This window comes from Lagenorhynchus albirostris, chromosome 12 (assembly GCF_949774975.1).
Source record: "Lagenorhynchus albirostris chromosome 12, mLagAlb1.1, whole genome shotgun sequence".
In the NCBI taxonomy this organism is placed as follows: domain Eukaryota; kingdom Metazoa; phylum Chordata; class Mammalia; order Artiodactyla; family Delphinidae; genus Lagenorhynchus; species Lagenorhynchus albirostris.
In genome coordinates this window covers 90,122,914-90,148,976 of record NC_083106.1, presented here as the reverse complement: position 1 = coordinate 90,148,976, position 26,063 = coordinate 90,122,914, and positions in this window count along the sequence as shown.

Sequence of the window (26,063 nt, the reverse complement as noted above, 5' to 3'; positions counted from 1 at the left end):
GTTTCCAGGAGGCGGTGGCCTCTGCGCTGCATACCTTGAACGGCAGCACGGCTTTCTGGACACCTGGGAGGCTAGCCGGGGCGCCCTGTTCCCGGCAGGAACACTGAGTAACCCCAGGCGCACCTGGGTCTGCTACGCACCACCCAGGCCCGTAGCCCCTTAGAGCCCCTCTGTGCACGCCGAGCGTAGGGAAACGCACTGCCCTCTCTTCTGGAGCAGCTTGGTTTCCTCAGCACTCGCACACGTTCACGAACACCGTTCTGCCACATCCCCCATGGCGCGGAGGTCTTACGCGTTGCCCTAATCGGAGCTGCGCTCAGAGTAACCCTCGTCTCCGCATTCCATCCAGGACCCCCTGACTGAAGGCACCGTGCCTCCTAGAGGACGGCGGCTTGGGTTCTTACTGCAATTCAAGTCCTGTTCCTTCTTTGGCACGGCAGGCAGCCCCAGGCCCAGAGGAGCAGCTACAGCGTTCCTTGGTTGAGACAGTTCGCTGGATGCGGGACTCCCTCCTTCGATCAGTTGACTCGGGGAAGGAAACGCAGGGTGACCGGTGTCTCCTGGGACTCGTCAGAAACCACAGGGATGTACGCTGAGTGTGCCCATGAACCCGGGGGCCAGCTGGAACTAGCCCTGCTTTCCCATTTGGAGGGCGGCATTCATGCCTGCCTTGACGCTCCCTGACATTCCCGGCTCCCGACGTGCCAGTGAGCCCTGGAAGAGTGCTTCGGGGAAAATTATGAGTTTGCTCTCTCTAAACCAGGGGCTTCCGCGGCCGCGGTGGCCGTCCGCACGGCAGGCTCTAGAGCCAAAGGGAACCTCAACGTGAGAACTGGCCTCCAGGTTAGGCCCTGAGTAGCCGCGCAGAAAGGGAGGCATGCAGCTCTTTCTGGGAGTTCTTAGTCGTTTTGCTCTCAAGGCAGTACACGCCCGGGGACTCCTAGGCCCCACGGGCGTGCAGCATTTTCCCGCCAAGGTCCCTGAGTGCCTCCAGACACCTGTGGGCCGGCTGAGCAACGTCGAGGTCCATTGGTTGATTCCCTCGGAGGACCCCCGTGCGTGCCGAGCGCTGGGCAACCACACACTGCGCGTTCCTTGAGGAGCGCTACATCTCCAGAGCCCTCGAACGCCCTTCGGGACAACGTGGCTGGTGGGTGCGAAGTGCCCAGGAAGACTCTGTCATGGCCCTTGTGTGAGCTGCCATGAGAGAACGCTGTGTTTGCAACACTGCGAGGCCCGCCCTCGTGCCTGAAGTCACCCTGCTCGAGGAGAAAGTCAGCACCTTAGCGTGCTGTGTGGCTCCCGGCACACCCAGCATGAAGCCACGCCTGGAAGTAAGGCCCTGGTTTGCCGTGCAGAAGCGGAGGCGTGCTGCAGTTTCCAGGAGGCGGTGGCCTCTGCGCTGCATACCTTGAACGGCAGCACGGCTTTCTGGACACCTGGGAGGCTAGCCGGGGCGCCCTGTTCCCGGCAGGAACACTGAGTAACCCCAGGCGCACCTGGGTCTGCTACGCACCATCCAGGCCCGTAGCCCCTTAGAGCCCCTCTGTGCACGCCGAGCGTAGGGAAACGCACTGCCCTCTCTTCTGGAGCAGCTTGGTTTCTTCAGCACTCGCACACGTTCACGAACACCGTTCTGCCACATCCCCCATGGCGCGGAGGTCTTACGCGTTGCCCTAATCGGAGCTGCGCTCAGAGTAACCCTCGTCTCCGCATTCCATCCAGGACCCCCTGACTGAAGGCACCGTGCCTCCTAGAGGACGGCGGCTTGGGTTCTTACTGCAATTCAAGTCCTGTTCCTTCTTTGGCACGGCAGGCCGCCCCAGGCCCAGAGGAGCAGCTACGGCCTTCCTTGGTTGAGACAGTTCGCTGGATGCGGGACTCCCTCCTTCGATCAGTTGACTCGGGGAAGGAAACGCAGGGTGACCGGTGTCTCCTGGGACTCGTCAGAAACCACAGGGATGTACGCTGAGTGTGCCCATGAAGCCGGGGGCCTGCTGGAACTAGCCCTGCTTTCCCATTTGGAGGGCGGCATTCATGCCTGCCTTGACGCTCCCTGACATTCCCGGCTCCCGACGGGCCAGTGAGCCCTGGAAGAGTGCTTCGGGGAAAATTATGAGTTTGCTCTCTCTAAACCAGGGGCTTCCGCGGCCGCGGTGGCCGTCCGCACGGCAGGCTCTAGAGCCAAAGGGAACCTCAACGTGAGAACTGGCCTCCAGGTTAGGCCCTGAGTAGCCGCGCAGAAAGGGAGGCATGCAGCTCTTTCCGGGAGTTCTTAGTCGCTTTGCTCTCAAGGCAGTACACGCCCGGGGACTCCTAGGCCCCACGGGCGTGCAGCATTTTCCCGCCAAGGTCCCTGAGTGCCTCCAGACACCTGTGGGCCGGCTGAGCAACGTCGAGGTCCATTGGTTGATTCCCTCGGAGGACCCCCGTGCGTGCCGAGCGCTGGGCAACCACACACTGCGCGTTCCTTGAGGAGCGCTACATCTCCAGAGCCCTCGAACGCCCTTCGGGACAACGTGGCTGGTGGGTGCGAAGTGCCCAGGAAGACTCTGTCATGGCCCTTGTGTGAGCTGCCATGAGAGAACGCTGTGCTTGCAACACTGCGAGGCCCGCCCTCGTGCCTGAAGTCACCCTGCTCGAGGAGAAAGTCAGCACCTTAGCGTGCTGTGTGGCTCCCGGCACACCCAGCATGAAGCCACGCCTGGAAGTAAGGCCCTGGTTTGCCGTGCAGAAGCGGAGGCGTGCTGCAGTTTCCAGGAGGCGGTGGCCTCTGCGCTGCATACCTTGAACGGCAGCACGGCTTTCTGGACACCTGGGAGGCTAGCCGGGGCGCCCTGTTCCCGGCAGGAACACTGAGTAACCCCAGGCGCACCTGGGTCTGCTACACACCACCCAGGCCCGTAGCCCCTTAGAGCCCCTCTGTGCACGCCGAGCGTAGGGAAACGCACTGCCCTCTCTTCTGGAGCAGCTTGGTTTCCTCAGCACTCGCACACGTTCACGAACACCGTTCTGCCACATCCCCCATGGCGCGGAGGTCTTACGCGTTGCCCTAATCGGAGCTGCGCTCAGAGTAACCCTCGTCTCCGCATTCCATCCAGGACCCCCTGACTGAAGGCACCGTGCCTCCTAGAGGACGGCGGCTTGGGTTCTTACTGCAATTCAAGTCCTCTTCCTTCTTTGGCACGGCAGGCAGCCCCAGGCCCAGAGGAGCAGCTACGGCCTTCCTTGGTTGAGACAGTTCGCTGGATGCGGGACTCCCTCCTTCGATCAGTTGACTCGGGGAAGGAAACGCAGGGTGACCGGTGTCTCCTGGGACTCGTCAGAAACCACAGGGATGTACGCTGAGTGTGCCCATGAAGCCGGGGGCCTGCTGGAACTAGCCCTGCTTTCCCATTTGGAGGGCGGCATTCATGCCTGCCTTGACGCTCCCTGACATTCCCGGCTCCCGACGGGCCAGTGAGCCCTGGAAGAGTGCTTCGGGGAAAATCATGAGTTTGCTCTCTCTAAACCAGGGGCTTCCGCGGCCGCGGTGGCCGTCCGCACGGCAGGCTCTAGAGCCAAAGGGAACCTCAACGTGAGAACTGGCCTCCAGGTTAGGCCCTGAGTAGCCGCGCAGAAAGGGAGGCATGCAGCTCTTTCCGGGAGTTCTTAGTCGCTTTGCTCTCAAGGCAGTACACGCCCGGGGACTCCTAGGCCCCACGGGCGTGCAGCATTTTCCCGCCAAGGTCCCTGAGTGCCTCCAGACACCTGTGGGCCGGCTGAGCAACGTCGAGGTCCATTGGTTGATTCCCTCGGAGGACCCCCGTGCGTGCCGAGAGCTGGGCAACCACACACTGCGCGTTCCTTGAGGAGCGCTACATCTCCAGAGCCCTCGAACGCCCTTCGGGACAACGTGGCTGGTGGGTGCGAAGTGCCCAGGAAGACTCTGTCATGGCCCTTGTGTGAGCTGCCATGAGAGAACGCTGTGCTTGCAACACTGCGAGGCCCGCCCTCGTGCCTGAAGTCACCCAGCTCGAGGAGAAAGTCAGCACCTTAGCGTGCTGTGTGGCTCCCGGCACACCCAGCATGAAGCCACGCCTGGAAGTAAGGCCCTGGTTTGCCGTGCAGAAGAGGAGGCGTGCTGCAGTTTCCAGGAGGCGGTGGCCTCGGCTCTGCATACCTTGAACGGCAGCACAGCTTTCTGGACACCTGGGAGGCTCGCGGGGGCGCCCTGTTCCCGGCAGGAACACTGAGTAACCCCAGGCGCACCTGGGTCTGCTACGCACCATCCAGGCCCGTAGCCCCTTAGAGCCCCTCTGTGCACGCCGAGCGTAGGGAAACGCACTGCCCTCTCTTCTGGAGCAGCTTGGTTTCCTCAGCACTCGCACACGTTCACGAACACCGTTCTGCCACATCCCCCATGGCGCGGAGGTCTTACGCGTTGCCCTAATCGGAGCTGCGCTCAGAGTAACCCTCGTCTCCGCATTCCATCCAGGACCCCCTGACTGAAGGCACCGTGCCTCCTAGAGGACGGCGGCTTGGGTTCTTACTGCAATTCAAGTCCTGTTCCTTCTTTGGCACGGCAGGCCGCCCCAGGCCCAGAGGAGCAGCTACGGCCTTCCTTGGTTGAGACAGTTCGCTGGATGCGGGACTCCCTCCTTCGATCAGTTGACTCGGGGAAGGAAACGCAGGGTGACCGGTGTCTCCTGGGACTCGTCAGAAACCACAGGGATGTACGCTGAGTGTGCCCATGAAGCCGGGGGCCTGCTGGAACTAGCCCTGCTTTCCCATTTGGAGGGCGGCATTCATGCCTGCCTTGACGCTCCCTGACATTCCCGGCTCCCGACGGGCCAGTGAGCCCTGGAAGAGTGCTTCGGGGAAAATCATGAGTTTGCTCTCTCTAAACCAGGGGCTTCCGCGGCCGCGGTGGCCGTCCGCACGGCAGGCTCTAGAGCCAAAGGGAACCTCAACGTGAGAACTGGCCTCCAGGTTAGGCCCTGAGTAGCCGCGCAGAAAGGGAGGCATGCAGCTCTTTCCGGGAGTTCTTAATCGCTTTGCTCTCAAGGCAGTACACGCCCGGGGACTCCTAGGCCCCACGGGCGTGCAGCATTTTCCCGCCAAGGTCCCTGAGTGCCTCCAGACACCTGTGGGCCGGCTGAGCAACGTCGAGGTCCATTGGTTGATTCCCTCGGAGGACCCCGTGCGTGCCGAGCGCTGGGCAACCACACACTGCGCGTTCCTTGAGGAGCGCTACATCTCCAGAGCCCTCGAACGCCCTTCGGGACAACGTGGCTGGTGGGTGCGAAGTGCCCAGGAAGACTCTGTCATGGCCCTTGTGTGAGCTGCCATGAGAGAACGCTGTGCTTGCAACACTGCGAGGCCCGCCCTCGTGCCTGAAGTCACCCTGCTCGAGGAGAAAGTCAGCACCTTAGCGTGCTGTGTGGCTCCCGGCACACCCAGCATGAAGCCACGCCTGGAAGTAAGGCCCTGGTTTGCCGTGCAGAAGCGGAGGCGTGCTGCAGTTTCCAGGAGGCGGTGGCCTCTGCGCTGCATACCTTGAACGGCAGCACGGCTTTCTGGACACCTGGGAGGCTAGCCGGGGCGCCCTGTTCCCGGCAGGAACACTGAGTAACCCCAGGCGCACCTGGGTCTGCTACGCACCACCCAGGCCCGTAGCCCCTTAGAGCCCCTCTGTGCACGCCGAGCGTAGGGAAACGCACTGCCCTCTCTTCTGGAGCAGCTTGGTTTCCTCAGCACTCGCACACGTTCACGAACACCGTTCTGCCACATCCCCCATGGCGCGGAGGTCTTACGCGTTGCCCTAATCGGAGCTGCGCTCAGAGTAACCCTCGTCTCCGCATTCCATCCAGGACCCCCTGACTGAAGGCACCGTGCCTCCTAGAGGACGGCGGCTTGGGTTCTTACTGCAATTCAAGTCCTCTTCCTTCTTTGGCACGGCAGGCCGCCCCAGGCCCAGAGGAGCAGCTACGGCCTTCCTTGGTTGAGACAGTTCGCTGGATGCGGGACTCCCTCCTTCGATCAGTTGACTCGGGGAAGGAAACGCAGGGTGACCGGTGTCTCCTGGGACTCGTCAGAAACCACAGGGATGTACGCTGAGTGTGCCCATGAAGCCGGGGGCCTGCTGGAACTAGCCCTGCTTTCCCATTTGGAGGGCGGCATTCATGCCTGCCTTGACGCTCCCTGACATTCCCGGCTCCCGACGGGCCAGTGAGCCCTGGAAGAGTGCTTCGGGGAAAATTATGAGTTTGCTCTCTCTAAACCAGGGGCTTCCGCGGCCGCGGTGGCCGTCCGCACGGCAGGCTCTAGAGCCAAAGGGAACCTCAACTTGAGAACTGGCCTCCAGGTTAGGCCCTGAGTAGCCGCGCAGAAAGGGAGGCATGCAGCTCTTTCCGGGAGTTCTTAGTCGCTTTGCTCTCAAGGCAGTACACGCCCGGGGACTCCTAGGCCCCACGGGCGTGCAGCATTTTCCCGCCAAGGTCCCTGAGTGCCTCCAGACACCTGTGGGCCGGCTGAGCAACGTCGAGGTCCATTGGTTGATTCCCTCGGAGGACCCCCGTGCGTGCCGAGCGCTGGGCAACCACACACTGCGCGTTCCTTGAGGAGCGCTACATCTCCAGAGCCCTCGAACGCCCTTCGGGACAACGTGGCTGGTGGGTGCGAAGTGCCCAGGAAGACTCTGTCATGGCCCTTGTGTGAGCTGCCATGAGAGAACGCTGTGCTTGCAACACTGCGAGGCCCGCCCTCGTGCCTGAAGTCACCCTGCTCGAGGAGAAAGTCAGCACCTTAGCGTGCTGTGTGGCTCCCGGCACACCCAGCATGAAGCCACGCCTGGAAGTAAGGCCCTGGTTTGCCGTGCAGAAGCGGAGGCGTGCTGCAGTTTCCAGGAGGCGGTGGCCTCTGCGCTGCATACCTTGAACGGCAGCACGGCTTTCTGGACACCTGGGAGGCTAGCCGGGGCGCCCTGTTCCCGGCAGGAACACTGAGTAACCCCAGGCGCACCTGGGTCTGCTACGCACCACCCAGGCCCGTAGCCCCTTAGAGCCCCTCTGTGCACGCCGAGCGTAGGGAAACGCACTGCCCTCTCTTCTGGAGCAGCTTGGTTTCCTCAGCACTCGCACACGTTCACGAACACCGTTCTGCCACATCCCCCATGGCGCGGAGGTCTTACGCGTTGCCCTAATCGGAGCTGCGCTCAGAGTAACCCTCGTCTCCGCATTCCATCCAGGACCCCCTGACTGAAGGCACCGTGCCTCCTAGAGGACGGCGGCTTGGGTTCTTACTGCAATTCAAGTCCTGTTCCTTCTTTGGCACGGCAGGCCGCCCCAGGCCCAGAGGAGCAGCTACGGCCTTCCTTGGTTGAGACAGTTCGCTGGATGCGGGACTCCCTCCTTCGATCAGTTGACTCGGGGAAGGAAACGCAGGGTGACCGGTGTCTCCTGGGACTCGTCAGAAACCACAGGGATGTACGCTGAGTGTGCCCATGAAGCCGGGGGCCTGCTGGAACTAGCCCTGCTTTCCCATTTGGAGGGCGGCATTCATGCCTGCCTTGACGCTCCCTGACATTCCCGGCTCCCGACGGGCCAGTGAGCCCTGGAAGAGTGCTTCGGGGAAAATTATGAGTTTGCTCTCTCTAAACCAGGGGCTTCCGCGGCCGCGGTGGCCGTCCGCACGGCAGGCTCTAGAGCCAAAGGGAACCTCAACGTGAGAACTGGCGTCCAGGTTAGGCCCTGAGTAGCCGCGCAGAAAGGGAGGCATGCAGCTCTTTCCGGGAGTTCTTAGTCGCTTTGCTCTCAAGGCAGTACACGCCCGGGGACTCCTAGGCCCCACGGGCGTGCAGCATTTTCCCGCCAAGGTCCCTGAGTGCCTCCAGACACCTGTGGGCCGGCTGAGCAACGTCGAGGTCCATTGGTTGATTCCCTCGGAGGACCCCCGTGCGTGCCGAGCGCTGGGCAACCACACACTGCGCGTTCCTTGAGGAGCGCTACATCTCCAGAGCCCTCGAACGCCCTTCGGGACAACGTGGCTGGTGGGTGCGAAGTGCCCAGGAAGACTCTGTCATGGCCCTTGTGTGAGCTGCCATGAGAGAACGCTGTGCTTGCAACACTGCGAGGCCCGCCCTCGTGCCTGAAGTCACCCTGCTCGAGGAGAAAGTCAGCACCTTAGCGTGCTGTGTGGCTCCCGGCACACCCAGCATGAAGCCACGCCTGGAAGTAAGGCCCTGGTTTGCCGTGCAGAAGCGGAGGCGTGCTGCAGTTTCCAGGAGGCGGTGGCCTCGGCGCTGCATACCTTGAACGGCAGCACGGCTTTCTGGACACCTGGGAGGCTAGCTGGGGCGCCCTGTTCCCGGCAGGAACACTGAGTAACCCCAGGCGCACCTGGGTCTGCTACGCACCATCCAGGCCCGTAGCCCCTTAGAGCCCCTCTGTGCACGCCGAGCGTAGGGAAACGCACTGCCCTCTCTTCTGGAGCAGCTTGGTTTCCTCAGCACTCGCACACGTTCACGAACACCGTTCTGCCACATCCCCCATGGCGCGGAGGTCTTACGCGTTGCCCTAATCGGAGCTGCGCTCAGAGTAACCCTCGTCTCCGCATTCCATCCAGGACCCCCTGACTGAAGGCACCGTGCCTCCTAGAGGACGGCGGCTTGGGTTCTTACTGCAATTCAAGTCCTGTTCCTTCTTTGGCACGGCAGGCCGCCCCAGGCCCAGAGGAGCAGCTACGGCCTTCCTTGGTTGAGACAGTTCGCTGGATGCGGGACTCCCTCCTTCGATCAGTTGACTCGGGGAAGGAAACGCAGGGTGACCGGTGTCTCCTGGGACTCGTCAGAAACCACAGGGATGTACGCTGAGTGTGCCCATGAAGCCGGGGGCCTGCTGGAACTAGCCCTGCTTTCCCATTTGGAGGGCGGCATTCATGCCTGCCTTGACGCTCCCTGACATTCCCGGCTCCCGACAGGCCAGTGAGCCCTGGAAGAGTGCTTCGGGGAAAATCATGAGTTTGCTCTCTCTAAACCAGGGGCTTCCGCGGCCGCGGTGGCCGTCCGCACGGCAGGCTCTAGAGCCAAAGGGAACCTCAACGTGAGAACTGGCCTCCAGGTTAGGCCCTGAGTAGCCGCGCAGAAAGGGAGGCATGCAGCTCTTTCCGGGAGTTCTTAGTCGCTTTGCTCTCAAGGCAGTACACGCCCGGGGACTCCTAGGCCCCACGGGCGTGCAGCATTTTCCCGCCAAGGTCCCTGAGTGCCTCCAGACACCTGTGGGCCGGCTGAGCAACGTCGAGGTCCATTGGTTGATTCCCTCGGAGGACCCCCGTGCGTGCCGAGCGCTGGGCAACCACACACTGCGCGTTCCTTGAGGAGCGCTACATCTCCAGAGCCCTCGAACGCCCTTCGGGACAACGTGGCTGGTGGGTGCGAAGTGCCCAGGAAGACTCTGTCATGGCCCTTGTGTGAGCTGCCATGAGAGAACGCTGTGCTTGCAACACTGCGAGGCCCGCCCTCGTGCCTGAAGTCACCCTGCTCGAGGAGAAAGTCAGCACCTTAGCGTGCTGTGTGGCTCCCGGCACACCCAGCATGAAGCCACGCCTGGAAGTAAGGCCCTGGTTTGCCGTGCAGAAGCGGAGGCGTGCTGCAGTTTCCAGGAGGCGGTGGCCTCTGCGCTGCATACCTTGAACGGCAGCACGGCTTTCTGGACACCTGGGAGGCTAGCCGGGGCGCCCTGTTCCCGGCAGGAACACTGAGTAACCCCAGGCGCACCTGGGTCTGCTACGCACCACCCAGGCCCGTAGCCCCTTAGAGCCCCTCTGTGCACGCCGAGCGTAGGGAAACGCACTGCCCTCTCTTCTGGAGCAGCTTGGTTTCCTCAGCACTCGCACACGTTCACGAACACCGTTCTGCCACATCCCCCATGGCGCGGAGGTCTTACGCGTTGCCCTAATCGGAGCTGCGCTCAGAGTAACCCTCGTCTCCGCATTCCATCCAGGACACCCTGACTGAAGGCACCGTGCCTCCTAGAGGACGGCGGCTTGGGTTCTTACTGCAATTCTAGTCCTGTTCCTTCTTTGGCACGGCAGGCCGCCCCAGGCCCAGAGGAGCAGCTACGGCCTTCCTTGGTTGAGACAGTTCGCTGGATGCGGGACTCCCTCCTTCGATCAGTTGACTCGGGGAAGGAAACGCAGGGTGACCGGTGTCTCCTGGGACTCGTCAGAAACCACAGGGATGTACGCTGAGTGTGCCCATGAAGCCGGGGGCCTGCTGGAACTAGCCCTGCTTTCCCATTTGGAGGGCGGCATTCATGCCTGCCTTGACGCTCCCTGACATTCCCGGCTCCCGACGGGCCAGTGAGCCCTGGAAGAGTGCTTCGGGGAAAATTATGAGTTTGCTCTCTCTAAACCAGGGGCTTCCGCGGCCGCGGTGGCCGTCCGCACGGCAGGCTCTAGAGCCAAAGGGAACCTCAATGTGAGAACTGGCCTCCAGGTTAGGCCCTGAGTAGCCGCGCAGAAAGGGAGGCATGCAGCTCTTTCCGGGAGTTCTTAGTCGCTTTGCTCTCAGGGCAGTACATGCCCGGGGACTCCTAGGCCCCACGGGCGTGCAGCATTTTCCCGCCAAGGTCCCTGAGTGCCTCCAGACACCTGTGGGCCGGCTGAGCAACGTCGAGGTCCATTGGTTGATTCCCTCGGAGGACCCCCGTGCGTGCCGAGCGCTGGGCAACCACACACTGCGCATTCCTTGAGGAGCGCTACATCTCCAGAGCCCTCGAACGCCCTCCGGGACAACGTGGCTGGTGGGTGCGAAGTGCCCAGGAAGACTCTGTCATGGCCCTTGTGTGAGCTGCCATGAGAGAACGCTGTGCTTGCAACACTGCGAGGCCCGCCCTCGTGCCTGAAGTCACCCAGCTCGAGGAGAAAGTCAGCACCTTAGCGTGCTGTGTGGCTCCCGGCACACCCAGCATGAAGCCACGCCTGGAAGTAAGGCCCTGGTTTGCCGTGCAGAAGCGGAGGCGTGCTGCAGTTTCCAGGAGGCGGTGGCCTCGGCTCTGCATACCTTGAACGGCAGCACAGCTTTCTGGACACCTGGGAGGCTAGCCGGGGCGCCCTCTTCCCGGCAGGAACACTGAGTAACCCCAGGCGCACCTGGCTCTGCTAAGCACCATCCAGGCCCGTAGCACCTTAGAGCCCCTCTGTGCACGCGGAGCGTAGGGAAACGCACTGCCCTCTCTTCTGGAGCAGCTTGGTTTCCTCAGCACTCGCACACATTCACGAACACCGTTCTGCCACATCCCCCATGGCGCGGAGGTCTTACGCGTTGCCCTAATCGGAGCTGCGCTCAGAGTAACCCTCGTCTCCGCATTCCATCCAGGACCCCCTGACTGAAGGCACCGTGCCTCCTAGAGGACGGCGGCTTGGGTTCTTACTGCAATTCAAGTCCTGTTCCTTCTTTGGCACGGCAGGCCGCCCCAGGCCCAGAGGAGCAGCTACGGCCTTCCTTGGTTGAGACAGTTCGCTGGATGCGGGACTCCCTCCTTCGATCAGTTGACTCGGGGAAGGAAACGCAGGGTGACCGGTGTCTCCTGGGACTCGTCAGAAACCACAGGGATGTACGCTGAGTGTGCCCATGAACCCGGGGGCCTGCTGGAACTAGCCCTGCTTTCCCATTTGGAGGGCGGCATTCATGCCTGCCTTGACGCTCCCTGACATTCCCGGCTCCCGACGGGCCAGTGAGCCCTGGAAGAGTGCTTCGGGGAAAATTATGAGTTTGCTCTCTCTAAACCAGGGGCTTCCGCGGCCGCGGTGGCCGTCCGCACGGCAGGCTCTAGAGCCAAAGGGAACCTCAACTTGAGAACTGGCCTCCAGGTTAGGCCCTGAGTAGCCGCGCAGAAAGGGAGGCATGCAGCTCTTTCCGGGAGTTCTTAGTCGCTTTGCTCTCAAGGCAGTACACGCCCGGGGACTCCTAGGCCCCACGGGCGTGCAGCATTTTCCCGCCAAGGTCCCTGAGTGCCTCCAGACACCTGTGGGCCGGCTGAGCAACGTCGAGGTCCATTGGTTGATTCCCTCGGAGGACCCCCGTGCGTGCCGAGCGCTGGGCAACCACACACTGCGCGTTCCTTGAGGAGCGCTACATCTCCAGAGCCCTCGAACGCCCTTCGGGACAACGTGGCTGGTGGGTGCGAAGTGCCCAGGAAGACTCTGTCATGGCCCTTGTGTGAGCTGCCATGAGAGAACGCTGTGCTTGCAACACTGCGAGGCCCGCCCTCGTGCCTGAAGTCACCCTGCTCGAGGAGAAAGTCAGCACCTTAGCGTGCTGTGTGGCTCCCGGCACACCCAGCATGAAGCCACGCCTGGAAGTAAGGCCCTGGTTTGCCGTGCAGAAGCGGAGGCGTGCTGCAGTTTCCAGGAGGCGGTGGCCTCTGCGCTGCATACCTTGAACGGCAGAACGGCTTTCTGGACACCTGGGAGGCTAGCCGGGGCGCCCTGTTCCCGGCAGGAACACTGAGTAACCCCAGGCGCACCTGGGTCTGCTACGCACCACCCAGGCCCGTAGCCCCTTAGAGCCCCTCTGTGCACGCCGAGCGTAGGGAAACGCACTGCCCTCTCTTCTGGAGCAGCTTGGTTTCCTCAGCACTCGCACACGTTCACGAACACCGTTCTGCCACATCCCCCATGGCGCGGAGGTCTTACGCGTTGCCCTAATCGGAGCTGCGCTCAGAGTAACCCTCGTCTCCGCATTCCATCCAGGACCCCCTGACTGAAGGCACCGTGCCTCCTAGAGGACGGCGGCTTGGGTTCTTACTGCAATTCAAGTCCTCTTCCTTCTTTGGCACGGCAGGCCGCCCCAGGCCCAGAGGAGCAGCTACGGCCTTCCTTGGTTGAGACAGTTCGCTGGATGCGGGACTCCCTCCTTCGATCAGTTGACTCGGGGAAGGAAACGCAGGGTGACCGGTGTCTCCTGGGACTCGTCAGAAACCACAGGGATGTACGCTGAGTGTGCCCATGAACCCGGGGGCCTGCTGGAACTAGCCCTGCTTTCCCATTTGGAGGGCGGCATTCATGCCTGCCTTGACGCTCCCTGACATTCCCGGCTCCCGACGGGCCAGTGAGCCCTGGAAGAGTGCTTCGGGGAAAATCATGAGTTTGCTCTCTCTAAACCAGGGGCTTCCGCGGCCGCGGTGGCCGTCCGCACGGCAGGCTCTAGAGCCAAAGGGAACCTCAACGTGAGAACTGGCCTCCAGGTTAGGCCCTGAGTAGCCGCGCAGAAAGGGAGGCATGCAGCTCTTTCCGGGAGTTCTTAGTCGCTTTGCTCTCAAGGCAGTACACGCCCGGGGACTCCTAGGCCCCACGGGCGTGCAGCATTTTCCCGCCAAGGTCCCTGAGTGCCTCCAGACACCTGTGGGCCGGCTGAGCAACGTCGAGGTCCATTGGTTGATTCCCTCGGAGGACCCCCGTGCGTGCCGAGCGCTGGGCAACCACACACTGCGCGTTCCTTGAGGAGCGCTACATCTCCAGAGCCCTCGAATGCCCTTCGGGACAACGTGGCTGGTGGGTGCGAAGTGCCCAGGAAGACTCTGTCATGGCCCTTGTGTGAGCTGCCATGAGAGAACGCTGTGCTTGCAACACTGCGAGGCCCGCCCTCGTGCCTGAAGTCACCCTGCTCGAGGAGAAAGTCAGCACCTTAGCGTGCTGTGTGGCTCCCGGCACACCCAGCATGAAGCCACGCCTGGAAGTAAGGCCCTGGTTTGCCGTGCAGAAGCGGAGGCGTGCTGCAGTTTCCAGGAGGCGGTGGCCTCTGCGCTGCATACCTTGAACGGCAGCACGGCTTTCTGGACACCTGGGAGGCTAGCCGGGGCGCCCTGTTCCCGGCAGGAACACTGAGTAACCCCAGGCGCACCTGGGTCTGCTACGCACCACCAAGGCCCGTAGCCCCTTAGAGCCCCTCTGTGCACGCCGAGCGTAGGGAAACGCACTGCCCTCTCTTCTGGAGCAGCTTGGTTTCCTCAGCACTCGCACACGTTCACGAACACCGTTCTGCCACATCCCCCATGGCGCGGAGGTCTTACGCGTTGCCCTAATCGGAGCTGCGCTCAGAGTAACCCTCGTCTCCGCATTCCATCCAGGACCCCCTGACTGAAGGCACCGTGCCTCCTAGAGGACGGCGGCTTGGGTTCTTACTGCAATTCAAGTCCTGTTCCTTCTTTGGCACGGCAGGCCGCCCCAGGCCCAGAGGAGCAGCTACGGCCTTCCTTGGTTGAGACAGTTCGCTGGATGCGGGACTCCCTCCTTCGATCAGTTGACTCGGGGAAGGAAACGCAGGGTGACCGGTGTCTCCTGGGACTCGTCAGAAACCACAGGGATGTACGCTGAGTGTGCCCATGAAGCCTGGGGCCTGCTGGAACTAGCCCTGCTTTCCCATTTGGAGGGCGGCATTCATGCCTGCCTTGACGCTCCCTGACATTCCCGGCTCCCGACGGGCCAGTGAGCCCTGGAAGAGTGCTTCGGGGAAAATCATGAGTTTGCTCTCTCTAAACCAGGGGCTTCCGCGGCCGCGGTGGCCGTCCGCACGGCAGGCTCTAGAGCCAAAGGGAACCTCAACGTGAGAACTGGCCTCCAGGTTAGGCCCTGAGTAGCCGCGCAGAAAGGGAGGCATGCAGCTCTTTCCGGGAGTTCTTAGTCGCTTTGCTCTCAAGGCAGTACACGCCCGGGGACTCCTAGGCCCCACGGGCGTGCAGTATTTTCCCGCCAAGGTCCCTGAGTGCCTCCAGACACCTGTGGGCCGGCTGAGCAACGTCGAGGTCCATTGGTTGATTCCCTCGGAGGACCCCCGTGCGTGCCGAGCGCTGGGCAACCACACACTGCGCGTTCCTTGAGGAGCGCTACATCTCCAGAGCCCTCGAACGCCCTTCGGGACAACGTGGCTGGTGGGTGCGAAGTGCCCAGGAAGACTCTGTCATGGCCCTTGTGTGAGCTGCCATGAGAGAACGCTGTGCTTGCAACACTGCGAGGCCCGCCCTCGTGCCTGAAGTCACCCTGCTCGAGGAGAAAGTCAGCACCTTAGCGTGCTGTGTGGCTCCCGGCACACCCAGCATGAAGCCACGCCTGGAAGTAAGGCCCTGGTTTGCCGTGCAGAAGCGGAGGCGTGCTGCAGTTTCCAGGAGGCGGTGGCCTCTGCGCTGCATACCTTGAACGGCAGCACGGCTTTCTGGACACCTGGGAGGCTCGCCGGGGCGCCCTGTTCCCGGCAGGAACACTGAGTAACCCCAGGCGCACCTGGGTCTGCTACGCACCACCCAGGCCCGTAGCCCCTTAGAGCCCCTCTGTGCACGCCGAGCGTAGGGAAACGCACTGCCCTCTCTTCTGGAGCAGCTTGGTTTCCTCAGCACTCGCACACGTTCACGAACACCGTTCTGCCACATCCCCCATGGCGCGGAGGTCTTACGCGTTGCCCTAATCGGAGCTGCGCTCAGAGTAACCCTCGTCTCCGCATTCCATCCAGGACCCCCTGACTGAAGGCACCGTGCCTCCTAGAGGACGGCGGCTTGGGTTCTTACTGCAATTCAAGTCCTGTTCCTTCTTTGGCACGGCAGGCCGCCCCAGGCCCAGAGGAGCAGCTACGGCCTTCCTTGGTTGAGACAGTTCGCTGGATGCGGGACTCCCTCCTTCGATCAGTTGACTCGGGGAAGGAAACGCAGGGTGACCGGTGTCTCCTGGGACTCGTCAGAAACCACAGGGATGTACGCTGAGTGTGCCCATGAAGCCGGGGGCCTGCTGGAACTAGCCCTGCTTTCCCATTTGGAGGGCGGCATTCATGCCTGCCTTGACGCTCCCTGACATTCCCGGCTCCCGACGGGCCAGTGAGCCCTGGAAGAGTGCTTCGGGGAAAATCATGAGTTTGCTCTCTCTAAACCAGGGGCTTCCGCGGCCGCGGTGGCCGTCCGCACGGCAGGCTCTAGAGCCAAAGGGAACCTCAACGTGAGAACTGGCCTCCAGGTTAGGCCCTGAGTAGCCGCGCAGAAAGGGAGGCATGCAGCTCTTTCCGGGAGTTCTTAGTCGCTTTGCTCTCAAGGCAGTACACGCCCGGGGACTCCTAGGCCCCACGGGCGTGCAGCATTTTCCCGCCAAGGTCCCTGAGTGCCTCCAGACACCTGTGGGCCGGCTGAGCAACGTCGAGGTCCATTGGTTGATTCCCTCGGAGGACCCCCGTGCGTGCCGAGCGCTGGGCAACCACACACTGCACGTTCCTTGAGGAGCGCTACATCTCCAGAGCCCTCGAACGCCCTTCGGGACAACGTGGCTGGTGGGTGCGAAGTGCCCAGGAAGACTCTGTCATGGCCCTTGTGTGAGCTGCCATGAGAGAACGCTGTGCTTGCAACACTGCGAGGCCCGCCCTCGTGCCTGAAGTCACCCTGCTCGAGGAGAAAGTCAGCACCTTAGCGTGCTGTGTGGCTCCCGGCACACCCAGCATGAAGCCACGCCTGGAAGTAAGGCCCTGGTTTGCCGTGCAGAAGCGGAGGCGTGCTGCAGTTTCCAGGAGGCGGTGGCCTCTGCGCTGCATACCTTGAACGGCAGCACGGCTTTCTGGACACCTGGGAGGCTAGCCGGGGCGCCCTGTTCCCGGCAGGAACACTGAGTAACCCCAGGCGCACCTGGGTCTGCTACGCACCACCCAGGCCCGTAGCCCCTTAGAGCCCCTCTGTGCACGCCGAGCGTAGGGAAACGCACTGCCCTCTCTTCTGGAGCAGCTTGGTTTCCTCAGCACTCGCACACGTTCACGAACACCGTTCTGCCACATCCCCCATGGCGCGGAGGTCTTACGCGTTGCCCTAATCGGAGCTGCGCTCAGAGTAACCCTCGTCTCCGCATTCCATCCAGGACCCCCTGACTGAAGGCACCGTGCCTCCTAGAGGACGGCGGCTTGGGTTCTTACTGCAATTCAACTCCTGTTCCTTCTTTGGCACGGCAGGCCGCCCCAGGCCCAGAGGAGCAGCTACGGCCTTCCTTGGTTGAGACAGTTCGCTGGATGCGGGACTCCCTCCTTCGATCAGTTGACTCGGGGAAGGAAACGCAGGGTGACCGGTGTCTCCTGGGACTCGTCAGAAACCACAGGGATGTACGCTGAGTGTGCCCATGAACCCGGGGGCCTGCTGGAACTAGCCCTGCTTTCCCATTTGGAGGGCGGCATTCATGCCTGCCTTGACGCTCCCTGACATTCCCGGCTCCCGACGGGCCAGTGAGCCCTGGAAGAGTGCTTCGGGGAAAATTATGAGTTTGCTCTCTCTAAACCAGGGGCTTCCGCGGCCGCGGTGGCCGTCCGCACGGCAGGCTCTAGAGCCAAAGGGAACCTCAACGTGAGAACTGGCCTCCAGGTTAGGCCCTGAGTAGCCGCGCAGAAAGGGAGGCATGCAGCTCTTTCCGGGAGTTCTTAGTCGCTTTGCTCTCAAGGCAGTACACGCCCGGGGACTCCTAGGCCCCACGGGCGTGCAGCATTTTCCCGCCAAGGTCCCTGAGTGCCTCCAGACACCTGTGGGCCGGCCGAGCAACGTCGAGGTCCATTGGTTGATTCCCTCGGAGGACCCCCGTGCGTGCCGAGCGCTGGGCAACCACACACTGCGCGTTCCTTGAGGAGCGCTACATCTCCAGAGCCCTCGAACGCCCTTCGGGACAACGTGGCTGGTGGGTGCGAAGTGCCCAGGAAGACTCTGTCATGGCCCTTGTGTGAGCTGCCATGAGAGAACGCTGTGCTTGCAACACTGCGAGGCCCGCCCTCGTGCCTGAAGTCACCCTGCTCGAGGAGAAAGTCAGCACCTTAGCGTGCTGTGTGGCTCCCGGCACACCCAGCATGAAGCCACGCCTGGAAGTAAGGCCCTGGTTTGCCGTGCAGAAGCGGAGGCGTGCTGCAGTTTCCAGGAGGCGGTGGCCTCTGCGCTGCATACCTTGAACGGCAGCACGGCTTTCTGGACACCTGGGAGGCTAGCTGGGGCGCCCTGTTCCCGGCAGGAACACTGAGTAACCCCAGGCGCACCTGGGTCTGCTACGCACCACCCAGGCCCGTAGCCCCTTAGAGCCCCTCTGTGCACGCCGAGCGTAGGGAAACGCACTGCCCTCTCTTCTGGAGCAGCTTGGTTTCCTCAGCACTCGCACACGTTCACGAACACCGTTCTGCCACATCCCCCATGGCGCGGAGGTCTTACGCGTTGCCCTAATCGGAGCTGCGCTCAGAGTAACCCTCGTCTCCGCATTCCATCCAGGACCCCCTGACTGAAGGCACCGTGCCTCCTAGAGGACGGCGGCTTGGGTTCTTACTGCAATTCAAGTCCTGTTCCTTCTTTGGCACGGCAGGCCGCCCCAGGCCCAGAGGAGCAGCTACGGCCTTCCTTGGTTGAGACAGTTCGCTGGATGCGGGACTCCCTCCTTCGATCAGTTGACTCGGGGAAGGAAACGCAGGGTGACCGGTGTCTCCTGGGACTCGTCAGAAACCACAGGGATGTACGCTGAGTGTGCCCATGAAGCCGGGGGCCTGCTGGAACTAGCCCTGCTTTCCCATTTGGAGGGCGGCATTCATGCCTGCCTTGACGCTCCCTGACATTCCCGGCTCCCGACGGGCCAGTGAGCCCTGGAAGAGTGCTTCGGGGAAAATCATGAGTTTGCTCTCTCTAAACCAGGGGCTTCCGCGGCCGCGGTGGCCGTCCGCACGGCAGGCTCTAGAGCCAAAGGGAACCTCAACGTGAGAACTGGCCTCCAGGTTAGGCCCTGAGTAGCCGCGCAGAAAGGGAGGCATGCAGCTCTTTCCGGGAGTTCTTAGTCGCTTTGCTCTCAAGGCAGTACACGCCCGGGGACTCCTAGGCCCCACGGGCGTGCAGCATTTTCCCGCCAAGGTCCCTGAGTGCCTCCAGACACCTGTGGGCCGGCTGAGCAACGTCGAGGTCCATTGGTTGATTCCCTCGGAGGACCCCCGTGCGTGCCGAGCGCTGGGCAACCACACACTGCGCGTTCCTTGAGGAGCGCTACATCTCCAGAGCCCTCGAACGCCCTTCGGGACAACGTGGCTGGTGGGTGCGAAGTGCCCAGGAAGACTCTGTCATGGCCCTTGTGTGAGCTGCCATGAGAGAACGCTGTGCTTGCAACACTGCGAGGCCCGCCCTCGTGCCTGAAGTCACCCTGCTCGAGGAGAAAGTCAGCACCTTAGCGTGCTGTGTGGCTCCCGGCACACCCAGCATGAAGCCACGCCTGGAAGTAAGGCCCTGGTTTGCCGTGCAGAAGCGGAGGCGTGCTGCAGTTTCCAGGAGGCGGTGGCCTCTGCGCTGCATACCTTGAACGGCAGCACGGCTTTCTGGACACCTGGGAGGCTAGCCGGGGCGCCCTGTTCCCGGCAGGAACACTGAGTAACCCCAGGCGCACCTGGGTCTGCTACGCACCACCCAGGCCCGTAGCCCCTTAGAGCCCCTCTGTGCACGCCGAGCGTAGGGAAACGCACTGCCCTCTCTTCTGGAGCAGCTTGGTTTCCTCAGCACTCGCACACGTTCACGAACACCGTTCTGCCACATCCCCCATGGCGCGGAGGTCTTACGCGTTGCCCTAATCGGAGCTGCGCTCAGAGTAACCCTCGTCTCCGCATTCCATCCAGGACCCCCTGACTGAAGGCACCGTGCCTCCTAGAGGACGGCGGCTTGGGTTCTTACTGCAATTCAAGTCCTGTTCCTTCTTTGGCACGGCAGGCCGCCCCAGGCCCAGAGGAGCAGCTACGGCCTTCCTTGGTTGAGACAGTTCGCTGGATGCGGGACTCCCTCCTTCGATCAGTTGACTCGGGGAAGGAAACGCAGGGTGACCGGTGTCTCCTGGGACTCGTCAGAAACCACAGGGATGTACGCTGAGTGTGCCCATGAAGCCGGGGGCCTGCTGGAACTAGCCCTGCTTTCCCATTTGGAGGGCGGCATTCATGCCTGCCTTGACGCTCCCTGACATTCCCGGCTCCCGACGTGCCAGTGAGCCCTGGAAGAGTGCTTTGGGGAAAATTATGAGTTTGCTCTCTCTAAACCAGGGGCTTCCGCGGCCGCGGTGGCCGTCCGCACGGCAGGCTCTAGAGCCAAAGGGAACCTCAACGTGAGAACTGGCCTCCAGGTTAGGCCCTGAGTAGCCGCGCAGAAAGGTAGGCATGCAGCTCTTTCCGGGAGTTCTTAGTCGCTTTGCTCTCAAGGCAGTACACGCCCGGGGACTCCTAGGCCCCACGGGCGTGCAGCATTTTCCCGCCAAGGTCCCTGAGTGCCTCCAGACACCTGTGGGCCGGCTGAGCAACGTCGAGGTCCATTGGTTGATTCCCTCGGAGGACCCCCGTGCGTGCCGAGCGCTGGGCAACCACACACTGCGCGTTCCTTGAGGAGCGCTACATCTCCAGAGCCCTCGAACGCCCTTCGGGACAACGTGGCTGGTGGGTGCGAAGTGCCCAGGAAGACTCTGTCATGGCCCTTGTGTGAGCTGCCATGAGAGAACGCTGTGCTTGCAACACTGCGAGGCCCGCCCTCGTGCCTGAAGTCACCCTGCTCGAGGAGAAAGTCAGCACCTTAGCGTGCTGTGTGGCTCCCGGCACACCCAGCATGAAGCCACGCCTGGAAGTAAGGCCCTGGTTTGCCGTGCAGAAGCGGAGGCGTGCTGCAGTTTCCAGGAGGCTGTGGCCTCTGCGCTGCATACCTTGAACGGCAGCACGGCTTTCTGGACACCTGGGAGGCTAGCCGGGGCGCCCTGTTCCCGGCAGGAACACTGAGTAACCCCAGGCGCACCTGGGTCTGCTACGCACCATCCAGGCCCGTAGCCCCTTAGAGCCCCTCTGTGCACGCCGAGCGTAGGGAAACGCACTGCCCTCTCTTCTGGAGCAGCTTGGTTTCCTCAGCACTCGCACACGTTCACGAACACCGTTCTGCCACATCCCCCATGGCGCGGAGGTCTTACGCGTTGCCCTAATCGGAGCTGCGCTCAGAGTAACCCTCGTCTCCGCATTCCATCCAGGACCCCCTGACTGAAGGCACCGTGCCTCCTAGAGGACGGCGGCTTGGGTTCTTACTGCAATTCAAGTCCTGTTCCTTCTTTGGCACGGCAGGCCGCCCCAGGCCCAGAGGAGCAGCTACGGCCTTCCTTGGTTGAGACAGTTCGCTGGATGCGGGACTCCCTCCTTCGATCAGTTGACTCGGGGAAGGAAACGCAGGGTGACCGGTGTCTCCTGGGACTCGTCAGAAACCACAGGGATGTACGCTGAGTGTGCCCATGAAGCCGGGGGCCTGCTGGAACTAGCCCTGCTTTCCCATTTGGAGGGCGGCATTCATGCCTGCCTTGACGCTCCCTGACATTCCCGGCTCCCGACGGGCCAGTGAGCCCTGGAAGAGTGCTTCGGGGAAAATCATGAGTTTGCTCTCTCTAAACCAGGGGCTTCCGCGGCCGCGGTGGCCGTCCGCACGGCAGGCTCTAGAGCCAAAGGGAACCTCAACGTGAGAACTGGCCTCCAGGTTAGGCCCTGAGTAGCCGCGCAGAAAGGGAGGCATGCAGCTCTTTCCGGGAGTTCTTAGTCGCTTTGCTCTCAAGGCAGTACACGCCCGGGGACTCCTAGGCCCCACGGGCGTGCAGCATTTTCCCGCCAAGGTCCCTGAGTGCCTCCAGACACCTGTGGGCCGGCTGAGCAACGTCGAGGTCCATTGGTTGATTCCCTCGGAGGACCCCCGTGCGTGCCGAGCGCTGGGCAACCACACACTGCGCGTTCCTTGAGGAGCGCTACATCTCCAGAGCCCTCGAACGCCCTTCGGGACAACGTGGCTGGTGGGTGCGAAGTGCCCAGGAAGACTCTGTCATGGCCCTTGTGTGAGCTGCCATGAGAGAACGCTGTGCTTGCAACACTGCGAGGCCCGCCCTCGTGCCTGAAGTCACCCTGCTCGAGGAGAAAGTCAGCACCTTAGCGTGCTGTGTGGCTCCCGGCACACCCAGCATGAAGCCACGCCTGGAAGTAAGGCCCTGGTTTGCCGTGCAGAAGCGGAGGCGTGCTGCAGTTTCCAGGAGGCGGTGGCCTCTGCGCTGCATACCTTGAACGGCAGCACGGCTTTCTGGACACCTGGGAGGCTAGCCGGGGCGCCCTGTTCCCGGCAGGAACACTGAGTAACCCCAGGCGCACCTGGGTCTGCTACGTACCACCCAGGCCCGTAGCCCCTTAGAGCCCCTCTGTGCACGCCGAGCGTAGGGAAACGCACTGCCCTCTCTTCTGGAGCAGCTTGGTTTCCTCAGCACTCGCACACGTTCACGAACACCGTTCTGCCACATCCCCCATGGCGCGGAGGTCTTACGCGTTGCCCTAATCGGAGCTGCGCTCAGAGTAACCCTCGTCTCCGCATTCCATCCAGGACCCCCTGACTGAAGGCACCGTGCCTCCTAGAGGACGGCGGCTTGGGTTCTTACTGCAATTCAAGTCCTGTTCCTTCTTTGGCACGGCAGGCAGCCCCAGGCCCAGAGGAGCAGCTACGGCCTTCCTTGGTTGAGACAGTTCGCTGGATGCGGGACTCCCTCCTTCGATCAGTTGACTCGGGGAAGGAAACGCAGGGTGACCGGTGTCTCCTGGGACTCGTCAGAAACCACAGGGATGTACGCTGAGTGTGCCCATGAAGCCGGGGGCCTGCTGGAACTAGCCCTGCTTTCCCATTTGGAGGGCGGCATTCATGCCTGCCTTGACGCTCCCTGACATTCCCGGCTCCCGACGGGCCAGTGAGCCCTGGAAGAGTGCTTCGGGGAAAATCATGAGTTTGCTCTCTCTAAACCAGGGGCTTCCGCGGCCGCGGTGGCCGTCCGCACGGCAGGCTCTAGAGCCAAAGGGAACCTCAACGTGAGAACTGGCCTCCAGGTTAGGCCCTGAGTAGCCGCGCAGAAAGGGAGGCATGCAGCTCTTTCTGGGAGTTCTTAGTCGCTTTGCTCTCAAGGCAGTACACGCCCGGGGACTCCTAGGCCCCACGGGCGTGCAGCATTTTCCCGCCAAGGTCCCTGAGTGCCTCCAGACACCTGTGGGCCGGCTGAGCAACGTCGAGGTCCATTGGTTGATTCCCTCGGAGGACCCCCGTGCGTGCCGAGCGCTGGGCAACCACACACTGCGCGTTCCTTGAGGAGCGCTACATCTCCAGAGCCCTCGAACGCCCTTCGGGACAACGTGGCTGGTGGGTGCGAAGTGCCCAGGAAGACTCTGTCATGGCCCTTGTGTGAGCTGCCATGAGAGAACGCTGTGCTTGCAACACTGCGAGGCCCGCCCTCGTGCCTGAAGTCACCCTGCTCGAGGAGAAAGTCAGCACCTTAGCGTGCTGTGTGGCTCCCGGCACACCCAGCATGAAGCCACGCCTGGAAGTAAGGCCCTGGTTTGCCGTGCAGAAGCGGAGGCGTGCTGCAGTTTCCAGGAGGCGGTGGCCTCTGCGCTGCATACCTTGAACGGCAGCACGGCTTTCTGGACACCTGGGAGGCTAGCCGGGGCGCCCTGTTCCCGGCAGGAACACTGAGTAACCCCAGGCGCACCTGGGTCTGCTACGCACCACCCAGGCCCGTAGCCCCTTAGAGCCCCTCTGTGCACGCCGAGCGTAGGGAAACGCACTGCCCTCTCTTCTGGAGCAGCTTGGTTTCCTCAGCACTCGCACACGTTCACGAACACCGTTCTGCCACATCCCCCATGGCGCGGAGGTCTTACGCGTTGCCCTAATCGGAGCTGCGCTCAGAGTAACCCTCGTCTCCGCATTCCATCCAGGACCCCCTGACTGAAGGCACCGTGCCTCCTAGAGGACGGCGGCTTGGGTTCTTACTGCAATTCAAGTCCTGTTCCTTCTTTGGCACGGCAGGCCGCCCCAGGCCCAGAGGAGCAGCTACGGCCTTCCTTGGTTGAGACAGTTCGCTGGATGCGGGACTCCCTCCTTCGATCAGTTGACTCGGGGAAGGAAACGCAGGGTGACCGGTGTCTCCTGGGACTCGTCAGAAACCACAGGGATGTACGCTGAGTGTGCCCATGAAGCCGGGGGCCTGCTGGAACTAGCCCTGCTTTCCCATTTGGAGGGCGGCATTCATGCCTGCCTTGACGCTCCCTGACATTCCCGGCTCCCGACGGGCCAGTGAGCCCTGGAAGAGTGCTTCGGGGAAAATCATGAGTTTGCTCTCTCTAAACCAGGGGCTTCCGCGGCCGCGGTGGCCGTCCGCACGGCAGGCTCTAGAGCCAAAGGGAACCTCAACGTGAGAACTGGCCTCCAGGTTAGGCCCTGAGTAGCCGCGCAGAAAGGGAGGCATGCAGCTCTTTCCGGGAGTTCTTAGTCGCTTTGCTCTCAAGGCAGTACACGCCCGGGGACTCCTAGGCCCCACGGGCGTGCAGCATTTTCCCGCCAAGGTCCCTGAGTGCCTCCAGACACCTGTGGGCCGGCTGAGCAACGTCGAGGTCCATTGGTTGATTCCCTCGGAGGACCCCCGTGCGTGCCGAGCGCTGGGCAACCACACACTGCGCGTTCCTTGAGGAGCGCTACATCTCCAGAGCCCTCGAACGCCCTTCGGGACAACGTGGCTGGTGGGTGCGAAGTGCCCAGGAAGACTCTGTCATGGCCCTTGTGTGAGCTGCCATGAGAGAACGCTGTGCTTGCAACACTGCGAGGCCCGCCCTCGTGCCTGAAGTCACCCTGCTCGAGGAGAAAGTCAGCACCTTAGCGTGCTGTGTGGCTCCCGGCACACCCAGCATGAAGCCACGCCTGGAAGTAAGGCCCTGGTTTGCCGTGCAGAAGCGGAGGCGTGCTGCAGTTTCCAGGAGGCGGTGGCCTCTGCGCTGCATACCTTGAACGGCAGCACGGCTTTCTGGACACCTGGGAGGCTAGCCGGGGCGCCCTGTTCCCGGCAGGAACACTGAGTAACCCCAGGCGCACCTGGGTCTGCTACGCACCACCCAGGCCCGTAGCCCCTTAGAGCCCCTCTGTGCACGCCGAGCGTAGGGAAACGCACTGCCCTCTCTTCTGGAGCAGCTTGGTTTCCTCAGCACTCGCACACGTTCACGAACACCGTTCTGCCACATCCCCCATGGCGCGGAGGTCTTACGCGTTGCCCTAATCGGAGCTGCGCTCAGAGTAACCCTCGTCTCCGCATTCCATCCAGGACCCCCTGACTGAAGGCACCGTGCCTCCTAGAGGACGGCGGCTTGGGTTCTTACTGCAATTCAAGTCCTCTTCCTTCTTTGGCATGGCAGGCCGCCCCAGGCCCAGAGGAGCAGCTACGGCCTTCCTTGGTTGAGACAGTTCGCTGGATGCAGGACTCCCTCCTTCGATCAGTTGACTCGGGGAAGGAAACGCAGGGTGACCGGTGTCTCCTGGGACTCGTCAGAAACCACAGGGATGTACGCTGAGTGTGCCCATGAAGCCGGGGGCCTGCTGGAACTAGCCCTGCTTTCCCATTTGGAGGGCGGCATTCATGCCTGCCTTGACGCTCCCTGACATTCCCGGCTCCCGACGGGCCAGTGAGCCCTGGAAGAGTGCTTCGGGGAAAATTATGAGTTTGCTCTCTCTAAACCAGGGGCTTCCGCGGCCGCGGTGGCCGTCCGCACGGCAGGCTCTAGAGCCAAAGGGAACCTCAACGTGAGAACTGGCCTCCAGGTTAGGCCCTGAGTAGCCGCGCAGAAAGGGAGGCATGCAGCTCTTTCCGGGAGTTCTTAGTCGCTTTGCTCTCAAGGCAGTACACGCCCGGGGACTCCTAGGCCCCACGGGCGTGCAGCATTTTCCCGCCAAGGTCCCTGAGTGCCTCCAGACACCTGTGGGCCGGCTGAGCAACGTCGAGGTCCATTGGTTGATTCCCTCGGAGGACCCCGTGCGTGCCGAGCGCTGGGCAACCACACACTGCGCGTTCCTTGAGGAGCGCTACATCTCCAGAGCCCTCGAACGCCCTTCGGGACAACATGGCTGGTGGGTGCGAAGTGCCCAGGAAGACTCTGTCATGGCCCTTGTGTGAGCTGCCATGAGAGAACGCTGTGCTTGCAACACTGCGAGGCCCGCCCTCGTGCCTGAAGTCACCCTGCTCGAGGAGAAAGTCAGCACCTTAGCGTGCTGTGT